This window comes from Tamandua tetradactyla, chromosome 1, assembly GCF_023851605.1.
Source record: "Tamandua tetradactyla isolate mTamTet1 chromosome 1, mTamTet1.pri, whole genome shotgun sequence".
NCBI classification, from domain to species: Eukaryota; Metazoa; Chordata; class Mammalia; order Pilosa; family Myrmecophagidae; genus Tamandua; species Tamandua tetradactyla.
Genome location: NC_135327.1, coordinates 183,793,781 through 183,807,133, shown reverse-complemented (window position 1 = coordinate 183,807,133; position 13,353 = coordinate 183,793,781). Strand labels below are relative to the sequence as shown.

Genomic DNA, 13,353 nt, shown 5'->3' with positions numbered 1-13,353 from the left:
TTGGTTGAAAGGACATCAACTTAAAGGAGGGCAGTGATCTTGAGCCTTAAGTAATTGAATTGTGCTGTGGGTTTGAATAACTTTTTGAGGAGCCACTGAGACAGAGAAGGTGATCCAAAGACAAGATTTAAACAACAAACAAACAAACAAAACTCTAAGAACTTGGAATTCGTGTGCAAAAAAGAGAAGAAAGAGTTAACGAAATTTTGTTTCACTTCTTCAAAAAATCTACCACAGGGTGCAAGGTTAATTTATAGGACTGGGAAAGCCTAAAATGTATCAGTCCCCAAAGCTGGCATAGAAGCCTCAAGCTGGGGTAATTGTCTTTAACATTTTTTTTTTCTTTTCTGCAGAGGCCAGGGCAGTGATTGCTTTTTCTGCGCCTGTCATTTGTGCTAGATTTTCTTCATTATGTAGGATTTAGGCAGTTAAGCATCACTATAGGCACAATAAGCAAAACAGAAAGAGAAAACAGCAGATTGATAAAATATTTAAATTGGTATAAAATTTTCAAGCTGTGGGCTGAGACCGAAAATGAGTCATGAAATTTATTTTGGTGGGTTGCCACCAGCATTTTTACAGAAGAGATTAGGAAAAAATTTCAGAACGTATCTCATGGGAAAAGGGTGAATATTGTTTTGTGAAATGGCTGGGACAATTGTATGTGTACTTGTATATTGGGTGATGATAGAAAATGTATTTTTACTACGGGTTAGGGTCCAAAAAATTTTAGAAGCACTAGAAATATAGACCAAGTTATTCATTGTCCAAGAGCATTCTTTCTATGATTCTTTCACATAGCCTTTAAAATTTGATTTAACTTACCAAACATTTCATTGACACGTCAATTTTCAGGTATCTGTCTTTTGGGTAATATAAACCCAATATTGGAAGGCAGAGCAAAATTTGGCTTTGCCAAATGCTACTGCTGCAGACTATTGCCTAGAGAGCCAAGGTCACATGTCTGTGACTTGGAAATCAGATGTAAAGCAGCATCCATCACAAATGTATAGGCAGGGGACAGGAAATAAAACCTGTTAGGTGTCAATGTCAATGAGATTAGATGTCAAAATGTTTTCTTTCTTCTAATAATGGTTACTGAGTCAGCCAACTCAGACCCAGCACTTGGAGAACATCTACAATTGGAAATCAAATGGTGAAATGTCCAGAGGTTATGAAAATCAAGGAGAGAGAGATTGTTTCTTCTACACCCACACCACCAAGGTCTGTGTAAGTGCAAAGAGCACTTCCGGAGGAGTCCAGAGGAATGATATGTTGTAGTTTGGGCTACGGGAAAGAAGACTTAGAAAAGGGCAGGCCAGAGAGCTGGCTTGAAGGCAAAACTCAGTCCTGATAACACTTAATTTGAAGATCTTCTATAGTTAGAGAAAATGCGGAAACTAGGGAGAGAAAAGTTTGTAAATGTGATATTCAAAAGCAACACATACTATAGAGGAAAGAAAAACCACAACATCATACTGTGTGATGACTCCATTTATAAAAAGTTCATAAACAGGTAAATATTAAACTACATTGTTTAGGAATGCGCACATAAAGAAAAACAAGCCAATGATTACCATGAAGATCAGGATAGTGGATACCTGAGGTGGGTGGGGAGTTGTGATGGGGAAGGGATACACAGGGGTTTCTAGGGTGACCATAATGCCCTATTTCTTGACCTTGGTGGTGGTGACATAGGTTATGTACTTATTCATTATATATATGTGTGTGTGTGTGTATGCATATATTATGTACATACCTATACACATATTTCACAGCACAACATTTATTTTTAAACTTTTTATTTTGAAATAATAGCAAATTTACAAGGAAGTTGCAAAAAAAAAAAAGGTACAAAAATAATACAGAGAATACCAATATACCCCCCACTCAGATATAATCTGTTGTATCATTCTATTTGGCTATCTATCTATCTGTCATTTATCTATTTTCTAAACATTGTAAAGTATATGTCATCCTCCTTGAACACTTAGTATTTATACGTATATCACCCAAGAAAAAGAATATTCACTTCTGTAACCACATTAAGTGCAACAACTATTAAGTTCAGGAAATTTAACATTGGCATAAAGCATAAAGTCCATATTACAATTTTTTCAATTATTCCAGGAAGGTCCTTTTGGGCATTTTCGCCTCCATTGTTAGATCCAGTCAGGATTATATATTGCAATTAATTGTCATTATCTCTTTAGTCTCTCTCTCTTTCTCTCTTTTTACATTGTGGTAACATGTATACAGCAAAAACTTTCCCATCTCAACCACTCCCAAGCAAATAATTTAGTGGCATCAATCACATTCACAGTGCTGTGCTACCATCACCACCATCCATTATCAAAACTTTTCCATCACCCGAAATAGAAACCCTGTACCCATTATGTCTTACCTCCCCACCCACCCTCCAATCTGTCTCTATGAATTTGAAAATTCTAGTAATTTCATATAAGTGAAATCATACAATATATGTCCTCTTGTGTCTGGCTTATTTCACTCAACATGGTGTATTCAAGATTCATTCATATTGTAGCATGTATCCAGAACTTCATTCCTTTTTACAGCTAAGGAATATTCCATTGTATGAATATACCACATGTTGTTTATCCATTCATCTGTTGATAGACAACTGGGTTGCTAAGACAATTGGGTTGCTTCTACCTTTTGGCTAGTGTGAATAATACCATTTTAGGCATTGGTGTACAAATACTTGTTTGAGTCCCTGCTTTCTATTCTTTTGGTATAAACCTGGAAGTGGGATTGCTGGGTTAGTCCCAATATATTTTTAAAAATAAAAGTGTCATGGTTGATTTATTTTTGCTGGCCCTGACTTGACATTTCCCCATTACCCTAGCTCAGTCACACCCACCAATGGAGGCAAAAAGTAGAGCTGCACTGAAAGGAAGCCCAGAAGGTCAGGGTATTTCCTCTTCAGATAGTGTTGCAAGATTTTCTTTCCATTTAGTTTGAGGCTGCTAGGAGCTTAATATTCATTTATTTGGATGGGTAGGATGGAGTATAGAACAGTGAATGATGCTGGCGACTAAGGTTCCTGCCGACATGGGCTACAACATTTCATTAATTTAGACAAAATTCTAAAGCTAAGTCCTTCTGGCAGGTCGGTAGCACACTTAGCCCCTTACTTTCTGTGAAAACAAAGAGAATAAAACTTTATTTTTAGCTATCTTTACACTATTTCCTCTTCAAATTATAACTTTTGACAGGGAGAAAGGAATCTTTCCCTCACTAGCTTTTCCCAGCTAACATTTCTCGCCCGTATAGGTCCACAGACGCCTCCGCCGCCGCTGGAAGTCCCCACCCTCCCGGGCCTGAGCAGCGGGTCCCTTCCTTGCTCCGCCTCCTCCTTTCTTCACCCCTCCCCTCTACCCCTCGCGTGAAAACGCAGGTGAAGTCGGGGGGGCCGGACTACAATTCCCAGCATGCCCCGCGCGACTAGGGAGGGGCGGAGTCACGTGAGCGACCGGAAACCCTGGACGCGGCGCCTTGAGGTGAGGTGGCGACCTGGTTGCAGCCGAGTAACAGAAATCAGAGCTGGTTGAACTCAACTGCGTGCGAAAGCGCGGTGGTTCTTGCGGACCTTGGGTGAGTGGCCCGCTGTGCGTGAGTCCGGACCGAGAAAGGGCCAGAGCCCGGCTTGGGGGTAGGAGGGAGGCTCGAGGGGCTTCCAGAGGAGGTGAGGGCAATGTGGAGATGGAAATGGAGATGGAGATGGAGACGGTGGCTGCTGGTGGGTGTGGCGCCGGGGGCAGGGAGAGCTGGCCGCTCGCCCCCTTCCCCGCCCCAGGCCTGAGCCTTGGAGTCTCGCCGCCCTCATCCTGGTTAGCCCTCCTGGTAGCCAGCGCATCTGGCCCGTGCTGCGGGGTTCTGGGGGATCGGAGAGGACAAAGAGGGGCAGGAGGATGGGAGGAGACGGACTCTGAGAGGTACGCGGCGGCGGGGGCTTCTTGAGCCTCTGGCCCGTTCTAGTGTCGCTGGACTTTGAGTATGTTAGGTTTCGACTTATCAAGAAAAGGAGTTACAGTTTAGACCAGAAGAGGGGATACTTTTCAGGTAGTGTCGGGCAGCTTTCTGAAAGGGTGACGGAGGCCAAAGAGAGTGGGATTCTAGTGGAATAGCAGGTTTTTGTGTTTTTTTTTTTGGTAACTACTATTATTTCATTCAAGGAGTTTGATCAGATGTTTGATTCATTCCTTCAGTTTTCTTATTGCAATGCGAGCTTTGTACACTTACCCTTGACAGGGATAATGGGAATGTGTCTACAGTTTTTTGGTGTTTTTCAAGTACAAGATTGTAGGCGGTCTCATGTTAACTGTACTGAAATATTTATAGGAAGAGGAATATGTTCCCGTGAAGTCTGTATGTTCTCATGGTGAGCAAAGTCTGATTCTTTTTACTATTTTAATTTTTCACAGCATCTTTTTCTTTTTCTTTTGCATGGGCAGGGACCGGGAAATGAACCCGGGTCTCTGGCGTGGCAGGTGAGAACTCTGCTAGCTGAGCCACCGTGGCCCACAGCTTTTTTCCTATCCTTCCTTAAGTCACTGTGTGCATTGTTGCTGTGGTTGTTGGAGGAAATGTCTTAAATGCTTTAATGTTTGAATTATTTTCTTTCCATTTCTTGAGTGTTTTGCTGTATTCCCAGTTCCATGCTAAGCACTATATGTAAATTATCTCACTTAATCCTTTTTAATAAGGAAATTGAAACTCAAACAAGTTAATTAAGTCGAGGGTCTTGGATTCAAACTGTAACTTTAATGGCTCTGTGTGGTCCACACCTGATTGTGTCCCTCGAATGAAATCATTCTTCTGTTAATCTTTGATTTCCAGTCTCAGCGTCAGAAAAAAAGGCCCCAAAAGAAATACTTTGATAAAATTTAAGTCAACACATTGTCTTATTGTTGCCCTCTGTCAGGGTCAAGGGCACTGTTCATTGTTTAAAGCTCTGATTTGTTCCTGTTCATCAGCGATAATGACATGTCACTACTGTGATGATTAAGTAGAAGTCCTGTGTCTAGAAGAGTAAAAGATTTTTATCTCAAAAAACGAGTTGTCTTTTAAATACTTTCAAAGTAAGTAGGAAGAATTTGGCTTTTGGAACCCTGGAATAAGATGAGAGAATTTTAAACATAGTGTTATGTATTTTACACCCGTGGTAATGAAACAACTTATGAGAAAAAAATTACAGGAAGAATGTTGTTTGGAAAAAAGGATTTATGTGGTAGAGGTATATGGCTTTAAATTAGATAATGTGAGGTTAAGAAAATACTTGTATAGCAATGTAAATGCTAAGAAAGTATTGACATTGGGATGCTAAATTGCAACATTCGAAATACTGTAAAAATGGATGAATTTAGTTTTCCATTTAATACTTTACTACCCTACCTCTTTATATTTTGGGTATACATGATCTTTTTACTTTGTGAACGTAAAAACTGAAGTTTGAGGAGTGAGAGCCCATCTAATGTCCTTTCATTTGTGTAAGAGAACTACTATTACTAATTAAAAAGTTAGCTTTTCTCCCCAGTCCTAGATATATATCTCTAAGTTTAAGTTGTAATATCTCTAACTACCGTGTTTTACCCAGCTTGGGATATTTTATATTTTAGCCTTTCCTCTTATTCAGTTTAACATGTAATTGGGAGTCAGATTGGGTTTGAATACTTGTTCCATCTGTTGACATGTGTGACCTTCCTTTCTAAATTATGTTTTCTTATCTGTAAAATATTGTGAGAACTAAATGGGATAATACATGTTAAGTACCCAGCGCAGTGCCTGGTACATTCATTTATAGCATTGCCTGTTGGCCATCAGTCAAAAAATTCATTCACTCAGCAAATTTTTATTGAGCCTGCTAGATGTTCTGCTAGATCCTGGGCGTATACCTGTGATGTGAAGACAGGTACAACTAATGCTTTCCTGGAGCTTGCAGATGAACAATAAAACATGCCCAGATAGTTAGATTGGGAGAAATGCTATGAAGGAAGAAAACAGGGTGATGAGAGAGAGGAGAAGTAATGAGGGGAGACCATTTTAGATAGGGTAATCAGGACAGTCTACTCCAGGAGGTGACATTTGTGTGATGAACCCAAGAATGAGAAGGAGCAAGTCATTTCCAAAGAAACCTGAGAATAGCATTTCAGGCAATGGAACAGCTAATGCAAAGGTTCAAGGCAAAAAAGAGTTTGGAGGGTTCACGGACAAAAAAGGGATTTGGTGTGGGAGAGATTGTACTGAGTGTGAAGGAGTGGTGATACTGAGGCTGGGAGGTAGGTAAGCAGAGAATAGAAAGGAGACGTTCTAGCTCTTTGCTATTCGTACTGACAAAAGGTTGGGAACCACCCAGATGTCTAGTACAGGACTGGTTAAATACATAAAGATTTGTTCACATAATGGAAAACTAATGAGTCTTCAGACTTGTTCAGACGAATGAGTCACTTCTGGAGGTACTGATATAGACTGACCTCCGCCTTTGATAAGTGAAAAAAAAAAAGTATATATACTATACTCTGTGTGTGTGTGTGTTTGTGGTGGCTATGCTTGGAATTCATGCATATAGATCTTCAAGGCTGCAAACGAAAATGATAGGTAGAGAACTGGATGACTTGAGAACAGGAGAGAATTTTCACTGTATACCCTTCTGTGTTTTTTAAATTTTCTTCCATATGAATATATTATGTATTCAATATTGAAACAAAATGAAACAACCCAGCCTTTCCAATTCAGTCATCAGCTCAGAAGGTCTGCTCCATCCTCAGCCTTCATTTGCCAACCTGTACCTGTCAACTCTGTTCCTGAGCCTTAATCTTACTACTTCACTAAAAGAGATAGATTATACAGATTTTGAAGGCCATGGCAGGGAGTTTGTTTTAATCTAAGAATCTTAGGAAGCCATTATGGGTTTCATACTGGACAATGACAGCTGGTTTATGTATTGAAATATACTCTGGCTGATGTGAGGAGAGTGAGTTGCAGGGCAAGGTAGGAGTGGAAATAGGGAAACCATTCAGGAGGCTGTTATGGAAGGTAGTCTCGTTGAGAGATGGTTTATTCTAGGGTGGTTCAGTGGTGATGGAGAGAAGAGGGAGGATTCTGGATTTTGGAGGTAAGAAGAACTGGAGTTATTAATGGGTTGGATGTAAAAGTTGAGAGAAAGGGAGAAATAAAGTGCAAATAGAAGAAATGGTGGTACTACTTACTGAGATGGGAAATATTGGGGGAGGAATTGGTTTGGAGGGAGGAAATGAAGAATTCTAGTTTAGTTACATGTATTTATATTAGGTGCTTAGTTGACTGTTTGGAACCTGGAAGGTCTGAGTTAGAGCTATAAATCTCAGAATCATCATGAAGCCAAGGTCGTGGATGAATGAGAGAGAGAGGTTGAAAGTTTAAAGAGAAAAGTACGAAATAGTTTTCTCAAGAGGTTGAGAAAACAAAATTATTAGGGAAGTGTAGTAGAATTGCCAGGCAGTGTTGCATGTCCTTTTGAGGTTTGTGGTTTTGAATCTAAAAAGTGAAAACAGCCGGTTTGTTTGATTTTTTTTTCCTTCCTGGCAAAACTCAGCTGCTTGGGTGCATGGAGGGAGGGAGGACAGCAGCAAGGGAGAAGAAAAGGCCTATGAGGAAGATAGTATAAATTCTAAGTTGGTAAAGAAGAACATGAGAATAAGAGGAGAGTGACTAATAATAAATGGTGTGATTTATTGAACCGGAAGCCCTGTTGTGGTAAAATGACTGCTGGAGGGGGTAATATTAAAGTAAGCAATCTGGAAAGAAAGTGGTCTTCAGAATGTACGATGTTTGAAACCCAGTTTTGGGAGGTGGTGCAGTTACTGGTGATGTGAAGGAACAGGTTTCTACCATGGAATAGCTTTTTTTGTTTGTTTTTAATATTTTTATTGCTAAATCAGCACATACATACATTCCATTCATGGTGTACAATCAGTGGCTCACTATATCATCACATAGTTGTGTATTCATCCCCAAGATCATTTTTTTTTTTTTTTACATGTACAATCAGTAATTCTTAATAACATCACATAGTTGCATATTCATCATTTCTTAGGACATTTGCATCGATTTAGAAAAAGAAATAAAAAGACAACAGAATAAGAATTAAAACAATAATAGAAAGAAAAAAAACAAAAAAAACAAAAACAAAAAACCTATACCTCACATGCAGCTTCATTCAGTGTTTTAACATAATTGTATTACAATTGGGTAGTATTGTGCTGTCCATTTCTGAGTTTTTATATCCAGTCCCGTTGTACAGTCTGTATCCCTTCATCTCCAATTATCCCTTCTCTCTTTTTTTTAATTAACGGAAAAAAAGAAATTAACCCAACATTTAGAGATCATACCATTCTACACATGCAATCATTAATTCTTAACATCATCACATAGATGCATGATCATCATTTCTTAGTACATTTGCATTGGTTTAGAAGAACTAGCAACATAACCGAAAAAGATATAGAATGTTAATATAGAGAAAAAAATAAAAGTAATAATAGTAAAATCAAAACAAAACAACACAAAACAAAACAAAAACCTATAGCTCAGATGCAGCTTCATTCAGTGTTTTAACATGATTACTTTACAATTAGGTATTATTGTGCTGTCCATTTTTGAGTTTTTGTATCTAGTCCTGTTGCACAGTCTGTATCCCTTCAGCTTCAATTACCCATTGTCTTACCCTGTTTCTAACTCCTGCTGAACTCTGTTACCAATGACATATTTCAAGTTTATTCTCGAATGTCCGTTCACATCAGTGGGACCATACAGTATTTGTCCTTTAGTTTTTGGCTGGATTCACTCAGCATAATATTCTCTAGGTCCATCCATGTTATTACATGGTTCATAAGTTTATCTTGTCTTAAAGCTGCATAATATTCCATCGTATGTATATACCACAGTTTGTTTAGCCACTCTTCTGTTGATGGAGATTTTGGCTGTTTCCATCTCTTTGCAATTGTAAATAATGCTGCTATAAACATTGGTGTGCAAATGTCCGTTTGTGTCTTTGCCCTTAAGTCCTTTGAGTAGATACCTAGCAATGGTATTGCTGGGTCGTATGGCAGTTCTATATTCAGCTTTTTGAGGAACCGCCAAACTGCCTTCCACAGTGGTTGCACCCTTTGACATTCCCACCAACAGTGGATAAGTGTGCCTCTTTCTCCGCATCCTCTCCAGCACTTGTCATTTTCTGTTTTGTTGATAATGGCCATTCTGGTGGGTGTGAGATGATATCTCATTGTGGTTTTGATTTGCATTTCTCTAATGGCCAGGGACATTGAGCATCTCTTCATGTGCCTCTTGGCCATCCGTATTTCCTCTTCTGAGAGGTGTCTGTTCAAGTCTTTTTCCCATTTTGTAATTGGGTTGGCTGTCTTTTTGTTGTTGAGATGAACAATCTCTTTATAAATTCTGGATACTAGACCTTTATCTGATATATCATTTCCAAATATTGTCTCCCATTGTGAAGGCTGTCTTTCTACTTTCTTGATGAAGTTCTTTGATGCACAAAAGTGTTTAATTTTGAGGAGTTCCCATTTATTTATTTCCTTCTTCAGTGCTCTTGCTTTAGGTTTAAGGTCCATAAAACCGCCTCCAGTTGTAAGATCCATAAGATATCTCCCAACATTTTCCTCTAACTGTTTTATGGTCTTAGACCTAATGTTTAGATCTTTGATCCATTTTGAGTTAACTTTTGTATAGGGTGTGAGAGATGGGTCTTCTTTCATTCTTTTGCATATGGATATCCAGTTCTCTAGGCACCATTTATTGAAGAGACTGCTCTGTCCCAGGTGAGTTGGCTTGACTGCCTTATCAAAGATCAAATGTCCATAGATGAGAGGGTCTATATCTGAGCACTCTATTCGATTCCATTGGTCGATATATCTATCTTTATGCCAATACCATGCTGTTTTGACCACTGTGGCTTCATAATATGCCTTAAAGTCAGGCAGCGCGAGACCTCCAGCTTCGTTTTTTTTCCTCAAGATGTTTTTAGCAATTCGGGGCACCCTGCCCTTCCAGATAAATTTGCTTATTGGTTTTTCTATTTCTGAAAAATAAGTTGTTGGGATTTTGATTGGTATTGCATTGAATCTGTAAATCAATTTAGGTAGGATTGACATCTTAATTATATTTAGTCTTCCAATCCATGAACACGGTATGCCCTTCCATCTATTTAGGTCTTCTGTGATTTCTTTTAGCAGTTTTTTGTAGTTTTCTTTATATAGGTTTTTTGTCTCTTTAGTTAAATTTATTCCTAGGTATTTTATTCTTTTAGTTGCAATTGTAAATGGGATTCGTTTCTTGATTTCCCCCTCAGCTTGTTCATTACTAGTGTATAGAAATGCTACAGATTTTTGAATGTTGATCTTGTAACCTGCTGCTTTGCTGTACTCATTTATTAGCTCTAGTAGTTTTGTTGTGGATTTTTCCGGGTTTTCGACATATAGTATCATATCGTCTGCAAACAGTGATAGTTTTACTTCTTCCTTTCCAATTTTGATGCCTTGTATTTCTTTTTCTTGTCTAATTGCTCTGGCTAGAACCTCCAACACAATGTTGAATAATAGTGGTGATAGTGGACATCCTTGTCTTGTTCCTGATCTTAGGGGGAAAGTTTTCAATTTTTCCCCATTGAGGATGATATTAGCTGTGGGTTTTTCATATATTCCCTCTATCATTTTAAGGAAGTTCCCTTGTATTCCTATCTTTTGAAGTGTTTTCAACAGGAAAGGATGTTGAATCTTGTCAAATGCCTTCTCTGCATCAATTGAGATGATCATGTGATTTTTCTGCTTTGATTTGTTGATATGGTGTATTACATTAATTGATTTTCTTATGTTGAACCATCCTTGCATACCTGGGATGAATCCTACTTGGTCATGATGTATAATTCTTTTAATGTGCTGTTGGATACGATTTGCTAGAATTTTATTGAGGATTTTTGCATCTGTATTCATTAGAGAGATTGGTCTGTAGTTTTCTTTTTTTGTAATATCTTTGCCTGGTTTTGGTATGAGGGTGATGTTGGCTTCATAGAATGAATTAGGTAGTTTTCCCTCCACTTCGATTTTTTTGAAGAGTTTGAAGAGAATTGGTACTAATTCTTTCTGGAACGTTTGGTAGAATTCACATGTGAAGCCATCTGGTCCTGGACTTTTCTTTTTAGGAAGCTTTTGAATGACTAATTCAATTTCTTTACTTGTGATTGGTTTGTTGAGGTCATCTATGTCTTCTTGAGTCAAAGTTGGTTGTTCATGTCTTTCCAGGAACCCGTCCATTTCCTCTAAATTGTTGTATTTATTAGCGTAAAGTTGTTCATAGTATCCTGTTATTACCTCCTTTATTTCTGTGAGGTCAGTAGTTATGTCTCCTCTTCCATTTCTGATCTTATTTATTTGCATCCTCTCTCTTCTTCTTTTTGTCAATCTTGCTAAGGGCCCATCAATCTTATTGATTTTCTCATAGAACCAACTTCTGGCCTTATTGATATTCTCTATTGTTTTCATGTTTTCAATTTCATTTATTTGTGCTCTAATCTTTGTTATTTCTTTCCTTTTGCTTGCTTTGGGGTTAGCTTGCTGTTCTTTCCCAGTTCTTCCAAATGGATAGTTAATTCCTGAATTTTTGCCTTTTCTTCTTTTCTGATATAGGCATTTAGAGCAATAAATTTCCCTCTTAGCACTGCCTTTGCTGCGTCCCATAAGTTTTGATATGTTGTGTTTTCATTTTCATTCGCCTCGAGGTATTTGCTAATTTCCCTTGCAATTTCTTCTTTGACCCAGTCGTTGTTTAGGAGTGTGTTGTTGAGCCTCCACGTATTTGTGAATTTTCTGGCACTCTGCCTATTATTGATTTCCAACATCATTCCTTTATGGTCCGAGAAAGTGTTGTGTAAGATTTCAATTTTTAAATTTGTTAAGACTTGCTTTGTGACCCAGCATATGGTCTATCTTTGAGAATGATCCATGAGCACTTGAGAAAAAGGTGTATCCTGCTGTTGTGGGATGTAATGTCCTATAAATGTCTATTAAGTCTAGTTCATTTATAGTAATATTCAGATTCTCTATTTCTTTGTTGATCCTCTGTCTAGATGTTCTGTCCCTTGATGAGAGTGGTGAGTTGAAGTCTCCAACTATTATGGTATATGAGTCTATTTCCCTTTTCAGTGTTTGCAGTATATTCCTCACGTATTTTGGGGCATTCTGATTCGGTGCGTAAATATTTATGATTGTTATGTCTTCTTGTTTAATTGTTCCTTTTATTAGTATATAGTGTCCTTCTTTGTCTCTTTTAACTGTTTTACATTTGAAGTCTAATTTGTTGGATATTAGTATAGCCACTCCTGCTCTTTTCTGGTTGTTATTTGCATGAAATATCTTTTCCCAACCTTTCACTTTCAACCTATGTTTATCTTTGGGTCTAAGATGTGTTTCCTGTAGACAGCATATCGAAGGATCCTGTTTTTTAATCCATTCTGCCAATCTATGTCTTTTGATTGGGGAATTCAGTCCATTGACATTTAGTGTTATTACTGTTTGGATAATATTTTCCTCTACCATTTTGCCTTTTGTATTATATATATCATATCTGATTTTCCTTCTTTCTACACTCTTTTCCATATCTCTCTCTTCTGTCTTTTTGTATCTGACTCTAGTGCTCCCTTTAGTATTTCTTGCAGAGCTGGTCTCTTGGTCACAAATTCTTTCAGTGACTTTTTGTCTGAGAATGTTTTAATTTCTCCCTCATTTTTGAAGGATAATTTTGCTGGATATAGGAGTCTTGGTTGGCAGTTTTTCTCTTTTAGTATTTTAAATATATCATCCCACTGTCTTCTAGCTTCCATGGTTTCTGCTGAGAAATCTACACATAGTCTTATTGGGTTTCCTTTGTATGTGATGGATTGTTTTTCTCTTGCTGCTTTCAAGATCCTCTCTTTCTCATTGACCTCTGACATTCTAACTAGTAAGTGTCTTGGAGAACGCCTATTTGGGTCTAATCTCTTTGGGGTGCGCTGCACTTCTTGGATCTGTAATTTTAGGTCTTTCATAAGAGTTGGGAAATTTTCAGTGATAATTTCTTCCATTAGTTTTTCTCCTCCTTTTCCCTTCTCTTCTCCTTCTGGGACACCCACAACACGTATATTTGTGCGGTTCATATTGTCCTTGAGTTCCCTGATACCCTGTTCAAATTTTTCCATTCTTTTCCCTATAGTTTCTGTTTCTTTTTGGAATTCAGATGTTCCATCCTCCAAATCACTAATTCTATCTTCTGTCTCTTTAAATCTATCATTGTAGCTATCCATTA

General features: G+C 38.1%; 1 protein-coding gene across 6 annotated transcripts in view; it reads left to right on the top strand.

Moving 5' to 3' along the window:
* Positions 1-3,480: 3,480 nt before the first annotated feature.
* SLC37A3 (solute carrier family 37 member 3) overlaps positions 3,481-13,353 on the top strand; it is a 103,085-nt gene continuing 93,212 nt past the window's right edge. For all 6 annotated transcript variants that reach the window (XM_077147598.1, XM_077147631.1, XM_077147623.1 and 3 more), the window contains exon 1: positions 3,481-3,615. The gene's annotated coding sequence lies outside the window, so the exon portion shown is untranslated. The remainder of the gene's footprint in view (positions 3,616-13,353) is intronic.